The 14,833-nt window shown below is 35.4% G+C and overlaps 1 pseudogene; it reads left to right on the forward strand.

Moving 5' to 3' along the window:
- Positions 1-9,353, forward strand: part of LOC128314286 (ADP/ATP translocase 2-like) — a 35,790-nt pseudogene extending 26,437 nt beyond the window's left edge.
- The last annotated feature ends 5,480 nt before the right edge of the window (positions 9,354-14,833 follow it).

Genomic DNA, 14,833 nt, shown 5'->3' on the forward strand with positions numbered 1-14,833 from the left:
TCATTTTGAAAATAACTTGTCAATTATTTTGTCATTCCTGTGGTTACACTGTGTTTATGTCAACTACATCACATTAAAGAATTATGTATATGAGCAATCATTCTGTCATTCATAAGTTGTTTCTTCGGAACTACATTATTGAAGCAGTAACTATAATTAGGTTTTACAGTTTAGGGAGAGGCCAACTTAAGAGCGTGTTCACAGATTGTTATGGCTTCAGAACATATCTTGCCACGGGATCATAGCTAAGCAAGATACAAGAGTTTCAACTTCAAATATGAATATGTACTGCTTACTTCCTGGGGCACTCTTCACATCATATTCGAAAGAGAAAGCATACTGTAAGGGAAAGATGGTAAGGAGTTCTCCAAATTAATTATATCATTCAAGAAAAAGAAAGAAACAATGCACACACACACACACACACACACACACACACAGAATCCTTATGTCTCCTTAGGAAGTCTCTTAACCACCAATTCTTGTCCCTCCAATGTTGCTTTTCTGGATCGATGTGCCCCTTGCAATTTCCTCAGTTGACAGTCCTCTAATCCAACTGTTTATGAAATTTAGATCACTGCTTCTGCTAGCAAACACATTTTAAATCCATTATATACCTGTTGAATTCTGTTGCCCAACCCTTATCACCATTATCCTCCCCCACTCCCCCTCTCAACGTTATGGGCAATGAATTGGGTGATTTGTTGCTTTTCCTCACTACCTTGTTTGTCAGGTAACGGGAGTAGTTACTTTATATTTTCTAGACTTTTTTTTTTTTTTTTCTTGAGACAGAACTGGTGGTAGATATGCAGATGAGGGTATTTAGAGGAATATTGATAAGACTGGTAGCAGCACAGGGAAACAATAGGAGCACTGAATTGATTTATGTGGGTGGGGTAGTGGAGGTAGGTCTTGTTTTGTTTTGTTTTGTTTTGTTTTGTTTTGTTTAATAGTCATAGGGGAACTAAAAAAGAAAGTATGTGAGATATTTATCCAGGCCAAATATTTTTGGACAATCAGTAAGAAACTTATTGTTGCTACTGTATCCACAGTAGCTTGTTTCCTAGACCTTTACATTTTTTTTTTCAGATTACCTCCTTTTATTCAAAATGGGAAGGAAATGGTCCCTAACATGTTTCACAAATTGTTTTGCCTTTTATTCTTCTAGTTTACTGATGTGGCATCCAGCGACACTTAACACATTTTAAGTGTCTAAAAAAAAAAAAAAGACTTTAACTTAGAAGTGATAGAGTGGATTCTCCAACACCATTTGCTAAATGCATCTCTTGAAAGGTCTTGCAAAAGTTAAACCCTATGTCACGTACACGGAATACATTTGTAAACAACTTACCTTTACTTCCTTTAGGTAGGTAGACTTCCAGCTTCATCTAGTGGCTTCAGAAGCATTTTCTTTTCTTTTTTTTTAATGTTTTATTTATATTTGAGAGAAAGAGAGAGAGAGAGAGAGAGAGAGAGAGAGAGAGAAAGAGAGAGAGCAAGTGGAGGGGGGATGCTGAGAGACGGAGACAGAATCTGAAGCTGGCTCCAGGCCCTGAGCTGAGAGCTGTCAGAACAGAGCCTGATGCGCGGCTGGAACTGACGAACTGTGAGACCATGACTTGAGCTGCAGTTGGAAGCTTAACCAACTGAGCCACCCAGGTGCCCCGTCTCAAAAGCATTTTCATTTGCAAGTTGCACCTTATAGTTCTTACTATTAATCAGTCCCACAGCTTCACCGAACAAAAATAGATTTATTACTTCCAGACATCTCCTTCCTGTGCATGTCACTATCTTCCTTCTTAAATCAGAATTTTCAGTTGAAGACAAAAAATATCCTAACATAGTGACTAATGTCGCATATAGAATTAGAAGGAAAAATCTATGTGCCAAAAACTATACCCGTGAACTATTATGATATAAAGAACTCTCTACTAGTGCGTGTAAGTACATATATTTCTGTAAATCTATGCTTGTGTGTGTGCCTACATGAGTGTAAATATATATATTTTCATGTAAACATGCTGATATGCTTGAAAAGAAGTAGTCTCAGAGAAGAAAGTGATACAATGTGCGAGCTATTCAGTTTGTCCATTACATGCCTATATGTACATGAAAGGAAGCACTATTAATAATTATACCAAGACAGTAAGTATAAACCAATACTGCCCCTGGAAAAACACGATACATGTTTAGGTGCACACACACATCACAGATTGCACATATTAATGTGGATTTGCGCTAAGCCTATTTTCAGTTAGTTCTTTGGAGACCAATGGTATGTATATGGTGTTTCCCATTTAGTGATTGTACTGACAGCCCATGAAAGTATAACTCGTGACTTCCCATAGCTGAACTCATGTTGTTATAAACCTGGCAGTTCCACTACCTCATTCAATATACCTCAAATAGTAATAGCTCAATAAAGCCAGAGCTTTGGAAGTGTTTATATCTATAGATTATATAGATGAATTTTACACGGTTGTTTGGGCTTTTATTAAGTATGGTTTGATATATGCTTCAAATAAACCCCTGCCTGTAAACCTCTGGCAGTAAACTAAAAACACATTTACTAAATAGAATCAACTGTGTGTTTCTTTTTATGCAATATTTTCTCCCAAGCCTCTGTCTTTTTCATAATGTTAGTTTACAAAGGGATAAATTGACATTAACTGTTTTGCAAGTTCAAGGGCTAAGAGGATGTGTTTGAACCTGTCTTTCTAAGAAGGACTAAGTGGAATAGACTGGACTTGAACAGCTGGTCCTGAAAGATGAAGATCACTAGGGTCACTAAGAAGAAAAAGAGAGGGCACGTGTGATCAATATTACCAGTTGTTAAAATCTTTCTCAGTCACATTGTTTACTTGCTTTGAGTGACGAAAGGTAAGAGGTGTAAAAGCAAATGATTCTATGACTATATATATATATGTATATATATATATATATATCTTTATATTAAAGTTGTGATCAGCTTTGCTGAGTCTCAAATACTTTGTCAGCTGAAAATCATCTATATATGATGATGTGTGTATGGACAATTCTATTGCTGAATCTAAGAATAAATATATTTCACCTCTATCTCAACATATATGCACACATATACAATATATATTACACATATAGACTTATATTTTTGCTTCATGTATATGCATGTTAACATATACACAGAAGTGTATATGTGTGTTATACACATATATATAAAATATATGATCTAAGGAAGTAGAAAGTACAGTTGCTCTCATTTTACTCTTTTAAATACTTAGGAGGTATATTAGATAAGTAGAGTTTGCTTTTATGCATTTAAATAAAGAATGACTGAGATCCAATGTTTCAAATCTGATAAAGAGCTCTTATTTGAAATAAATTATCTTTTTATTATATCTGTTTGACCTCTAAAATACTCTCAATATATTGTATCTCAGGTTATAATTAGAATAAGATCTCAATTATTTGCAGATGGATGGATAGAGAATGGATAGTTGAGTTAATGGCTGATGGATAGGTACGAGAACCACACTTGTCCCACCATCTTGTGAAGAATTTATCAACACACTCTGACTTGTGTGAACACTTGTACACTTTGTAAATGGTCCTCCCTTGAGGTCTCTGCAGCCAGTTGTCCTCTTTGCCTCCAAGTGTCTTTCTGACCTGGCGTAATGCTATGCACTGAGTAGGAAAGCAATAACTTGTCTATTCAACCAATGTACTTCCAAATTTGAGAGCTATGACCTGGAGATTTGCATCAGTTTGATAGGAAGACTAAGCCAACTCTGTAGAAGTGCTTTTTCAGTCCTTATTTTTTTTTCCATTTTATTTGATTTCTATTTTGCAAATGATCCTGATTTGCTTCAGCGTTCCTTCTTCCCCTTTCTGGGAAGTGTACATCTGCTTCTGACATCTGTCTTCTATCTTCCTTTGTAAATTATGAAGTGATGCCAACTCCTTTTATCAACAAATTACCCTTAGAAGCATTTAGAGGCTATAATGATTCTTTGATTTTCTTTGATTCTTTATGAATTTGCAAAATGACTTGATGCTTATATTAGCTTTGTTTGTCCTTTCTTTTTCCATATTTAATATTTATAGTTGGCAGGCCCAGATGGTGTACTTTGTTATGTCCTGAAATGTTGCTATTTTTTTCATTCCTTAATTACAGGAATGTCAGTCTGTAATATCCCCAGCCTCCGTCTCTCGTTGACATTGTAGATTTCACATTTGTTGTATTATTTATTGAACTGACTGAATGTTTGACACTGTGAAATATACAGTAATCTTTCCCTAACCTTGCTGCTTTTCCTTGTTTGTCTACATTGACCATTTGCCTCTGCTGTTAGATGATACCCTCAATTTGTTGCATTTTTAAAAGTTTTGCAGATATTTTAGACATTGATAACTCCTCATAAACAAGACACTGAGAAATGAGAAAAATAAAACAATTTGAGTTGCGGGGTAGCAGCCAGAGACATTGTAGAAAAGTATACAAACACGTTTTTTGGAGCTCTAGAAGTGCCCTTATAATTTGGTAGAGAAAAAAGTACATGTATTTATTTCACATTTTACAAAGTCTGTATCTTTTAGGAATGTAGTTCATAAAACCATATAGTGATAGGCCTCATTCATATAATTAAAAGTACCAGTGATTTCTTCTCAGAAATGTATTTAATTTTGTTTATTAAAATTTTGAGCAACATCATCTTTCTGCTCAATCAGTGGCAAATTCTTACAACTCATTTTCCTAAGAAGCTTCAATAAAATGTACAAGGACTTCGCATATTAACATCTTAAGGTCTTGCTTCTAGTTACATAGCAGACTTCCACAATAACTTTTCATTCCCCAACTCTGCTTACATTTTCTGAATGCTAACAGGAACTATAATGCAAAGTATTTCCTTCGAATTAATTTAATTTAGCATATCAAGAACTACTAAAAATATCTTCTTAAAAAATGAGGTATATTTTTTGATATGCTAGCATTCTTTCAAAAATTTCGAGAGACAGACCTAGAAATAGAAGTATCCTATTCATATAACAGTCCCACTTTGGGCAGCGAAGTCAGTACTTTGTCCTTGCATTCAACAGCACATGACATTACATGGATTTCTCAACTACAACATCTGACAGCGTCAGCCACCTTTTAAAAAGACATTTGTAGGGGCACCTGGGTGGCTCAGTCGGTTGAGCGTCCGACTTGGGCTCAGGTCATGATCTCACAGTCTGTGAGCTCGAGCCCCATGTCGGGCTCTGTGCTGACAGCTCAGAGCCTGGAGCCTGTTTCGGATTCTGTGTCTCCCTCTCTCTCTGCCCCTCCCTGCTCATGCCCTGTCTCTCTCTCTCTCTCTCTCTCTCTCTGTCAAAAGTAAATAAACATTAAAAAAATTAAAAAAAAATAAATAAAAAGACATTTGTAGCATCACTAAAGACTGTTTTTCTCCTATCCCACAGAAAGCCCACTACGCATCTCAGAGGGTGCTACGTGACCTTTTGCCTTTTATGTCCATTTCATTATATTTCTTTCTAATTTCAATTTAGAACAAAGGATATACAGCATTCTAAAACTATTGGATTCAAGGAATGGCTGGATTGATGACCTATTTCCAAATTGGCATTTGACCTTATTATGTAATTTGGAATATGTGAAGGCAAATCATATTTTTATTAACAGTGCCCATACAAGCAGCACATCGCATTGAACACCGACCCAATGGCAGACAAAGCATTGCAAACAGCTGCCTTGTGTCCATGTTCCATCATACGTGCATATCCATGTGCACATTCATATGCTATTGCCTATGTTGTATTTACACACACACACACACACACGCGCGCGCACACACACACACACACATACACATTTAAGATATTCCACATGAAAGAAAGGACTTGGGGCTAATTATAAAATAGATCTAACAAAACCAGAACACCTTTTCTTATTAATTTTGTTTAAATGTTTATTTTTGAGAGAGAGAGAAAAGCAGAGCATGAGCTGGGGAGGGGCAGAGAGAGAGGGAGACACAAAATCCGAAGCAGGCTCCAGACTCTGAGCTGTCAGCATACAACCTGAGGTGGGGCTTGAACTCACGAACCACAAGATCATAACCCGAGCGGAAGTAGGATGCCCAAGTGACTGAGCCACCTAGGTGCCCCCAGAACACTTTAAAAAAATATATATATATATATAATTAGTAACTAGTAACAAGTAACAAGTGGCTACCTGTAAGTAGCTCTGACCTTCTTGTGCTACTTTCACTGTTTAAATGTTTCTTAGCACTAGTTACAGTGTTTTTTCTTCCAAACCAGCCAGTTCCATAACCTGAGCACTGGTGACATTCTGTTCTCACATCTAAATATCATGTCTTCGTTGCTATGTGTTTACTCTGTAAATTGTGTCCTACTCTGAAATATAGTGTCCTTCCCATGAAATCTGAAACTTACATAATAGGTGGTTTATGAGTTAAATAGGTTAGGACAGAGAATGCTTTTGGAGTAAGGAAAGGAGGTCAGAAAATGTAAAGAAACCAGGTCAGATCATGAAGACGCAATTTCTGATATAAAGTCTATTACTTACATTTTCATCCTTATCGTCCACTACAAAGTACTAACATATAATCAGGGACTTCTTTCATAGACTCCCAGTGTCTCCTAGTTCACTAACTTCTTTGTTAGTAAACTTTCATATTAAAGTTTGTAAACTTTCATATTAAAATGTCTTTTATTGAAACCCTATTTTTTCACAACCATTAATATTTTTACTGCTTTTCCACCATTTGCGTGGGTAGCATCAGATCTGTATAACTTTGCATTCACACAGGAATTCTCAATTTTGATAAACCACGCCCAGTTCTTTGAAAATCATGATCAGGGGAAATGTGGCCATATAATAGCTTCATGATGATGACTTTATTCTCTCTCTTAGGATAAACCACTGCATACTATTTTCTTCTCCCCATCTTACCTAATATTTTTGTACAGACTTTCAGGTAGTCCAGTGTTCATAAGTTTCAGAATCTATGCATGTGGAAAATATACTTGTGCATAAAGTGTCCATATTGTTTTATTATGATGATACTAAACAAAATCATTTGTCATATGCAATGGGAAAAAAAAGTCTTTTATTTCAAATGGTCACAATATTAGGCTGGAAAAGGAAAAAAAGGGAAGAAGAAGGACTAAAACTTACTGAGAACCAAGTGCTGTGCATGGGTGTTCCAGGGCTTTATGTGTTTGAGATCATTTAATCCAACAGGAACTCTATTTGACTGTTTTAATATATGGACCATGGGTGGTATATATCCATTGTTAACTAAATCTGAGGTTCTTTGCTCTCCCTCGGATTGAAAGATTTAACTTATTCTTGCTTTCTTACGTATTGAGGAAAAAAAATCTCAATGTAACTTTACACCAGTTAAGATTGTTTACATTGGAGCCCAGAGCCCCAGAGCCCCAGCAGGTTGCTACTGGAGTCCCAGCTGTCACCCATCTCTTCTTTCCTTTCAACCTGACAGATGGCGCTGCACTCTGTCCTTCACTAAAGAGCTCTTGGTGGGTAGAGGGGCTGCAGTAGTGCCCACCGAGGGAGTGAAGCTGCTGCTGCAGGTGCAGTATGCAAGCAAGCAAATCGTCACAGATAAGCAATACAAGTGTATTGTAGGCTGTGTGGTTCACATCCCCAGGGAGCAGATGGTGTCCTTCTGGCCTGGTAACCTGGCCAATGTCATCAGCTACTTCTCCACCCAGCCTCTCAATTTTGCCCCCAAGGTAAACATAAGCAGATCTTCCTGGGTGGTGTGGACAAGAAAACCCAGTTTTGGTGCTACTTTGCAGGGAATCTGGCATCAGGTGCTGCCCCTGGGACCGCTTCCTGGTGTTTTGTGTACCCTCTTGATTTTGCCCATACCCGATGTGAGCAAACTTGGAGCTGAAAGGGAATTCAGAGGTCTTGATGACTGCCTGGTTAGGATCTACAAATCTGATGAGATTGAGGGAATGTACCAAGGCTTTAATGTGCTTGTGTAGGGGTACTATCATCTACTCAGCTGCCTACTTTGGTATCTATGACACTGCTTCCAGATCCCAAGAGTACTCGTGTCTTCATCAGCCGGATGATTGCACAATCTGTTACAGTGGTTTCTGGGTTGACTTTCTATCCATTCGACAGTGTTCACGGCCACATGATGATGCAGTCAGGGCACAAAGGAACTGGCATCATGTACTGTTGGAAGAAGATTGTTCATCACGAAGGAGTGAAAGCTTTTTCCAAGGGTGCACAGTCCAGTGCTTTCAGAGGAATGGGTGGTGGTTTTGTACTTGTCCTGTATGATGAAATCATGACGTTCACCTAAGATACTTTCCAGTTTTTTTTTTTCCCTGTGAACATGCGTGTTGAATTATCTAACATTCTTGAGCATTCTTGACATACTGGTGGCAGTCCATTTATCAATGGCCACTGTTTACTGGTTGAAAATGGAAAGCAATAATATTCATATGACCAGTTTTCTCTTAAAGCCATTTCCATGATGATGGGACTCAATTATATTTTTTTGATTTCAGTCACTCCTAGTAAGTAACTATGAAGAAATAAAAAAAAAATCTGAAATATAAAAACAAATAAATAAAATTGCTTACATTGGACATATTTTTTCAACCTCTTTATTACTTTCTATAATTCCTTAGATTTGTTTTCAATTGTCTGTACTCTTAATTCTCCCATACGCTTGGTTAAAAGCGCTTATTCTGAAATATAGAAAAGCACAAGAATATATACATTGATTTAAACTGTATGACTTCCTTTCACTTTTAACTCTACAGTAATGTTGAGCAGAGCAGCAGTGTGATTTTTTAGTGGCCTATTCCATCCGTAAGTCATTTAGCAGGCTTGAGAAACCATATTAATTCTGTAACTATTCCTGTAAAACAGTAATATCTACTCTATTTTCATTGAATTAATTTCATTAAAATAAACTCTACTTGCCTAAAGTCAGGAAAAATTTTAGTTGAGTCTCAATACTTTTTCATCTCTTCTACCTCTGAGTTTTTAATAGGCTACTGAAATTAAATGTAATATATAAAGAAATTAAACTCCAAGATGAACACTGTTATTCAGGATTTATAAGGACTTCAATTTTAACACTATATTTGATGCATTTAACATACGGTTAAATCAAAGGTGACTATTTCAAATATGTTCCCATTTTTTTATATTAAGCCATACATTTTACATGTCGTATTCTGTAAACTTCCCAATAACTTTAGAGGAATGCCAGATACACCAAAATGGTTAAATTGACATTTTTTTTAGAAAGGTAGCTACAGAATAGTTTATATTTTAATAGGTAGAAAATTAAGCCTACAATACGTTTTTAAACATTGTCATTTCTATATTTTATGTAAACCTCATATATTACCTATCATTAAGTATATAAGTACATATCATAGCAAATGTTGATATTACATTAAATATTATAATTCATCCCTTTTTTGATATGTAAAATATTTTTCTACATCTGCTTATTATTTGCTAACTTTTAAAGCAAAATGCATTTCCTGGATGATCAAGTAGGAAGACTTTATTGTAATACTATTTAAATATGTATACATATTTAGAGATAAACTTTTAATGCTTATACCATTTATGCACCAACAAAACCAATTTTCAAATTAAAAAGGAGAAATACTGCAAAACCAATAAATTTATAAACTATTTTTATTGATGTGCTGTTTTGCTGAAATGGGCCACTACTAAAAATACAGGGATGGTAGTGACCTCTGTAGCACAGGTTCATGTAACCTGGTCACGCTCACATTTCTGTGTGTTAGGGGCTGGGTCAATTATTGCTCAGTTTTCTGTATTTATACTATGAAAAAAAAAAAAAAACAACCTTAATGTTTCCAAAGTGTCAAAACAATATTCAGCCTTCACCTAGCAGGAATCCCTTGGTGCAGTATAAAGTTAATAACTTTTTCACATTATCTCATGATAATTTAAGTGCTACTCTTTGGTTATTAAAAACAAAAAGAATACACACAGAGACACACAAAGGAAGGAAAAACTCATGGTAGTCAGCCAGATATTCAGATATATATATAGGTAAGTTTAGATATAGTTACAGATACAGATATAGATATAGATATAGATATAGATATAGATGACATAGATATAGATATCTAGATAGAGATAGAGATAGATATGTGTAAGAAGCACATATGCTTATCGTTAAAATTTTAGAAACTTAAAAATAAATATTCAAAAATTCCTAGACTCAGGGCGACTTCTGTGGACTTCCAGGTGCCCATGAACTTTGAGAAACATGCATATCAACATCTTGCTACTTCTAATATTTGTCAACCATGGTGAATATTGAGTTTATTTATACTTAAAGAAAAGCAAAAAAGAGGTATTGGAACTTCATGAATACTTAGTGAATAGGTGACCAAATAAAATGTACTCTAAATGTATATTTCACAAAAGTGTTTCTCATGGTGTTTGAATTGAGAGGATATATAAATATCTGAGTCAGAAAATGAATATTGATTAATAAAATCCTTTTTTAAGTTTATTTATTTTGACAGAGAGAGAGACAGAGAGTTCATGGGTGGGGAGGGTCAGAGAGAGAGAATCCCAAGCAGACTCCATGCTGTCAGCACAGAGCCTGATGCAGGGCTCCAACTCATGAGACCTTGAGATCATTTCCTGAGCCAAAATCAAAAGTGGAAGATGAACGAAACACATTATTATAGGGGCACCTGGATGGCTCAGTCGGTTGGGCGTCCAACTTCGGCTCAGGTCATGATTTCACAGTCCGTGAGTTCGAACCCCGTGGCAGGCTCTGTGCTGACAGCTCAGAGCCTGGAGCCTGCTTCGGATTCTGTGTCTCCCTCTCGCTCTGCCCCTCCCCTGCTCATGCTCTGTCTCTCTCTGTCTCAAAAATAAATAAAAACATTTCAAAAATTAAAAAAGAAATAAATTGCTATAATAGAACAGTTGAAAGACATAGCACTGAGACAAAAGGATGCAAGAAACTGTGTGCGTGTGTTATGAGCATCTCTGCTTCATATTGGTTTCACTTTTGTGTCTCCATTATCCTTAGTTTGTCGACTGCAAATCTTGAATTTTCTACCCAGTCCCAATTTCAAAAAATACATTTCCAAACATGCGCCAGTTGTAGTTCTTGCTGTGGGATGTTTCAAATATTTTTTACCACCGCATCATTAAAAAAAAACAAAAACAGAAACAAAAAAAAAACACACAAATTCCAGCAAAACACTTTAAATTTCTCTTCATTCAAATACATAGCAAATGATCTCTCTAAATCCTTAGGAAACATTTAACCCAACAGTTATAAAAAATGTTTCAACTTAAATGTGAAACCTTGCCCAGGTTCAAACAATTCAGGAAGTCCCTGGGTTGTGGACAGAAGACAGAAATGCAAGAGGCAAACAGCTGGGAAAAAGAAGGCATGTCTGCCAAAAAATGCCATCAAATAAGTGAATGATATTCTAAATCTTCCAGTATGCAAAGTGTTGTTATTTTAAATGCTAACACTAGTTATTAAATATCAAATTTGAATCAAGCACATTAACAAAGACTACAAGTAACTTATGTATAGGTATATTGGCAAGTTTTATGCCGTCATTTATATATACTGTAGGCATACTGGTAGTTAATTTTGTTATGGAAGTTAACCATATTAAGTAAATAAATGTTTGTATATCTTAAAGATATTTTGTGTCATTGATATTGATATAGCAGATATATTCATAATAACTAATAGTAAATAATAAAACTTTTCTGTAAAGCAGTAAAATTGATATGCTCAATTAAATGTTAGGTTATCATTTGACGACATCTTTTTCTTTTATAATTTTTCTCACTTACTGACTCCAGAGAGGAAGATGAAGGAGATTTTATATCTGATGGGAGTTACTGATAAAGTTATTCAAAAATATTTGTCAACTAGCAGCACTTTACGTAGTGGAAAATTCAGTGATGCTTCTGTAACAATATTGTGGGACTGTCCTTTGGGTATAGACTAATATGAACTCTGTCTAACATTGGACATATAGCAAAAAACGCTTATTTTGCCATGGAAATAGATGACATTGAGAGGCTACGCTAAGTAGGTCTCAAGCTGAATAAAGAGAATAAAATTCACTCTCTATTTATGTACCATGGCCATTGCTGGCCAAGAATTGACTAGGTGAGCAGAAAGAATGGAAAGTTATAGCACAGGCCATGCAGAGAGGTAGTCAAGTACAAATACTCCAATACGTAAGCCTGCCTTATCACATAGTAGTGAACTTGAACAAGTTACTCAGCCTTTCTTCTTCCTCGTATACAAGTTGGGGAAAATAAGTTCTCACCTAAGAAGTTGTTTGAAAGACTTAATTAATACATTCTAAAAAATACTCTGAACTATACCTGACACATAATGCATGCTAGATATTATTTCTGGTGACAAGCAATTATAATTCTATGAACTATGTTTGATAACTTTCCATTAATTATAGGCCTTGCATTGAAAAATAATCAACTTTTAAATGAAGTCTTTTCCTTAATGAGCCTTTTACTATGCAACCTGGATTTGATTTGAACATAGCTCAGAGTAAACTTACTTTGTAAATATAACTATATTATATTTATTTTGCATAATTATTTTAAAGATATGCATGCTAAATTAAGCTGTTACATTATAAAAACAGCAATCTTTACCATTGATATACTTGCTGCCCACTTGTATCATAAATGTAATATATTCTACTTTCATAACTCTTCTGAAATGTGGTATCAGAGAATAAACATTGAAGGTGACAAAATAAACCTGGTATCTTTGTGTCTGCTTAATGCTATAATGTACTATAATTTTTTCTAAAGGAAACAATTAGGGGGCTATTTATTTTTTATATAAAATTCCATGACTGGCTATGGATAATTTGTATTGTATTTATTCTATATACAATGTAAATCTTCAGCTGTGAAAGTGTATACTCTTTCAGAAATGAAACCCATGAACTTACCAGGCTTTCCCTGACCTTGACTTCATTTTTTTTTTTGGAAGAAAATAATCACCTGCATGTTTCTGAGAAGAGTTAATACAATGAGACAGAAGCAGTACTATCCAGGAGGAATTATATTCCAGATTATATTAATCACTGTCTACATCCTCTCAACTTTGTGACACAGAAATCAAGGACAAAAAGGCCAAGGATTAAAACAGAAACATTGTTGCAAAAGTGGCAACATATATTTTCTGAAAACTGTGATCATAACTCATTTGAAATCAGTTTGCGATTTAAACATATTTTAACAATGGAGTATTTAGCTCTTAAAAAGAAATTAGTTTAGGGAGAAATTTAAGGCTACATGGCCATTATTTGCAATTAAATTTCAACACTAGCATGTTTTTTTCAAGAACATTCTTCTAAAACAGTATATTTTCTGAAAAAAATCAATAAAGTTAAATAGCATTTTTCATTTACATTTGTTTTTGACAGTATAACAAGCATGGGATAGTTGCTATTGCATAGTATTTTTTAGTGGAAAATGTTAAGAAGCATCATGGTTATAGTCAGCATAGGAAGCTCATTTTGTGACTTAGAAGTCACAAAACATCACTAACGTTTGTTATCTTATAATGCAATAAAAATTACAGAATAATTTTCATTGTTAATATGTGAGCAAATTTTGAAAATAAACTTTTTACAACTTCCAAAATATTATTTCCCAAACTATTGCTATTACTTTTTTCTTCTTTTTTAATGTTTACTTATTTTTTGAATAGAGACAGACTGTGAGCAGAGGAGGGGCAGAGAGAGAGAGAGAGAGAGAGAGAGAGTCTGAAGCAGGCTCCAGGCTCTGAGCTGTCAGCACAGATGCTGAAGCGGGGCTCAAACTCACAAACCATGAGATCATGACCTGGGCCAAAGTCAGATGCTCAACCAACTGAGCCACCAGGTGCCCCTAGTATTACTTTTTCTAGAAGAACACATTTGAGAGTTAGTACATCTGAATGTAGAAACAAAACTATCCCATACTAAGCACACCTCACACCTTTACTCCATGGGGGAAACTCGCTCCAATTGTATATTTCAGGTGCAGATAATAAATATTTAAGTATTAAAATAACGCTTTATTTTGGTATAAAAGAAAATATAAATGCTAACTACTTAGTGCAGTCTTATATTGAAATAATGGTGGTTTTGTTTTTCTATCATATGCTATATTCCACAGAAGTTCTTGTATTACTTTCCCTTGCTGTAAAAACTATGAGGGGCACCTGGGTGGCTCAGTCAGTTAAGCCCCCCATCGGGGCTCAGGTCATGATCTCACGGTTTGCATGTTCAAGCCCCGCATCTGGCTCTGTGCTAAAACCTCAGAGCCTGGAGCCTGCTTCGGATTCTGTGACTCCCTCTCTCTGGCCCTCCCTGGCTCACATTCCCTCTCTCTCTCTCTCTCTCTCTCTCTCTCTCTCTCTCTCTCCCCCTCTCTCTTTCTCTCTCTCTCCCCCCCAAAAATTAATAAATATTAAAAAATTTAAAAACTATGAGAGAAATTATATTGATCATTTTTTTTAACTCAGTACAAAACAAACCCCAAAATCTTTAATGAAAAATTAAGAATTGATTTCAAGTATAGTGCATTTCTACTGCATTAACCCTCATTTCATTTTAGTGTTTAATTCCCTTCCCTTTTCCGTGTTTTCCATTCTTTGATTCTCTCTCAACTGCATTTTGTTACCAGGAGATTGGTATTCCTTCTGTGGTCTTGATTCTCAAATTAAAATGACAACTTTAACTCTTTAAGCTTTAGTTATATTGGCTTAGGGACTTCATTATTGCTATT

The sequence above is a fragment of the Acinonyx jubatus genome, chromosome B1 (genome assembly GCF_027475565.1).
Source record: "Acinonyx jubatus isolate Ajub_Pintada_27869175 chromosome B1, VMU_Ajub_asm_v1.0, whole genome shotgun sequence".
In the NCBI taxonomy this organism is placed as follows: Eukaryota; Metazoa; Chordata; class Mammalia; order Carnivora; family Felidae; genus Acinonyx; species Acinonyx jubatus.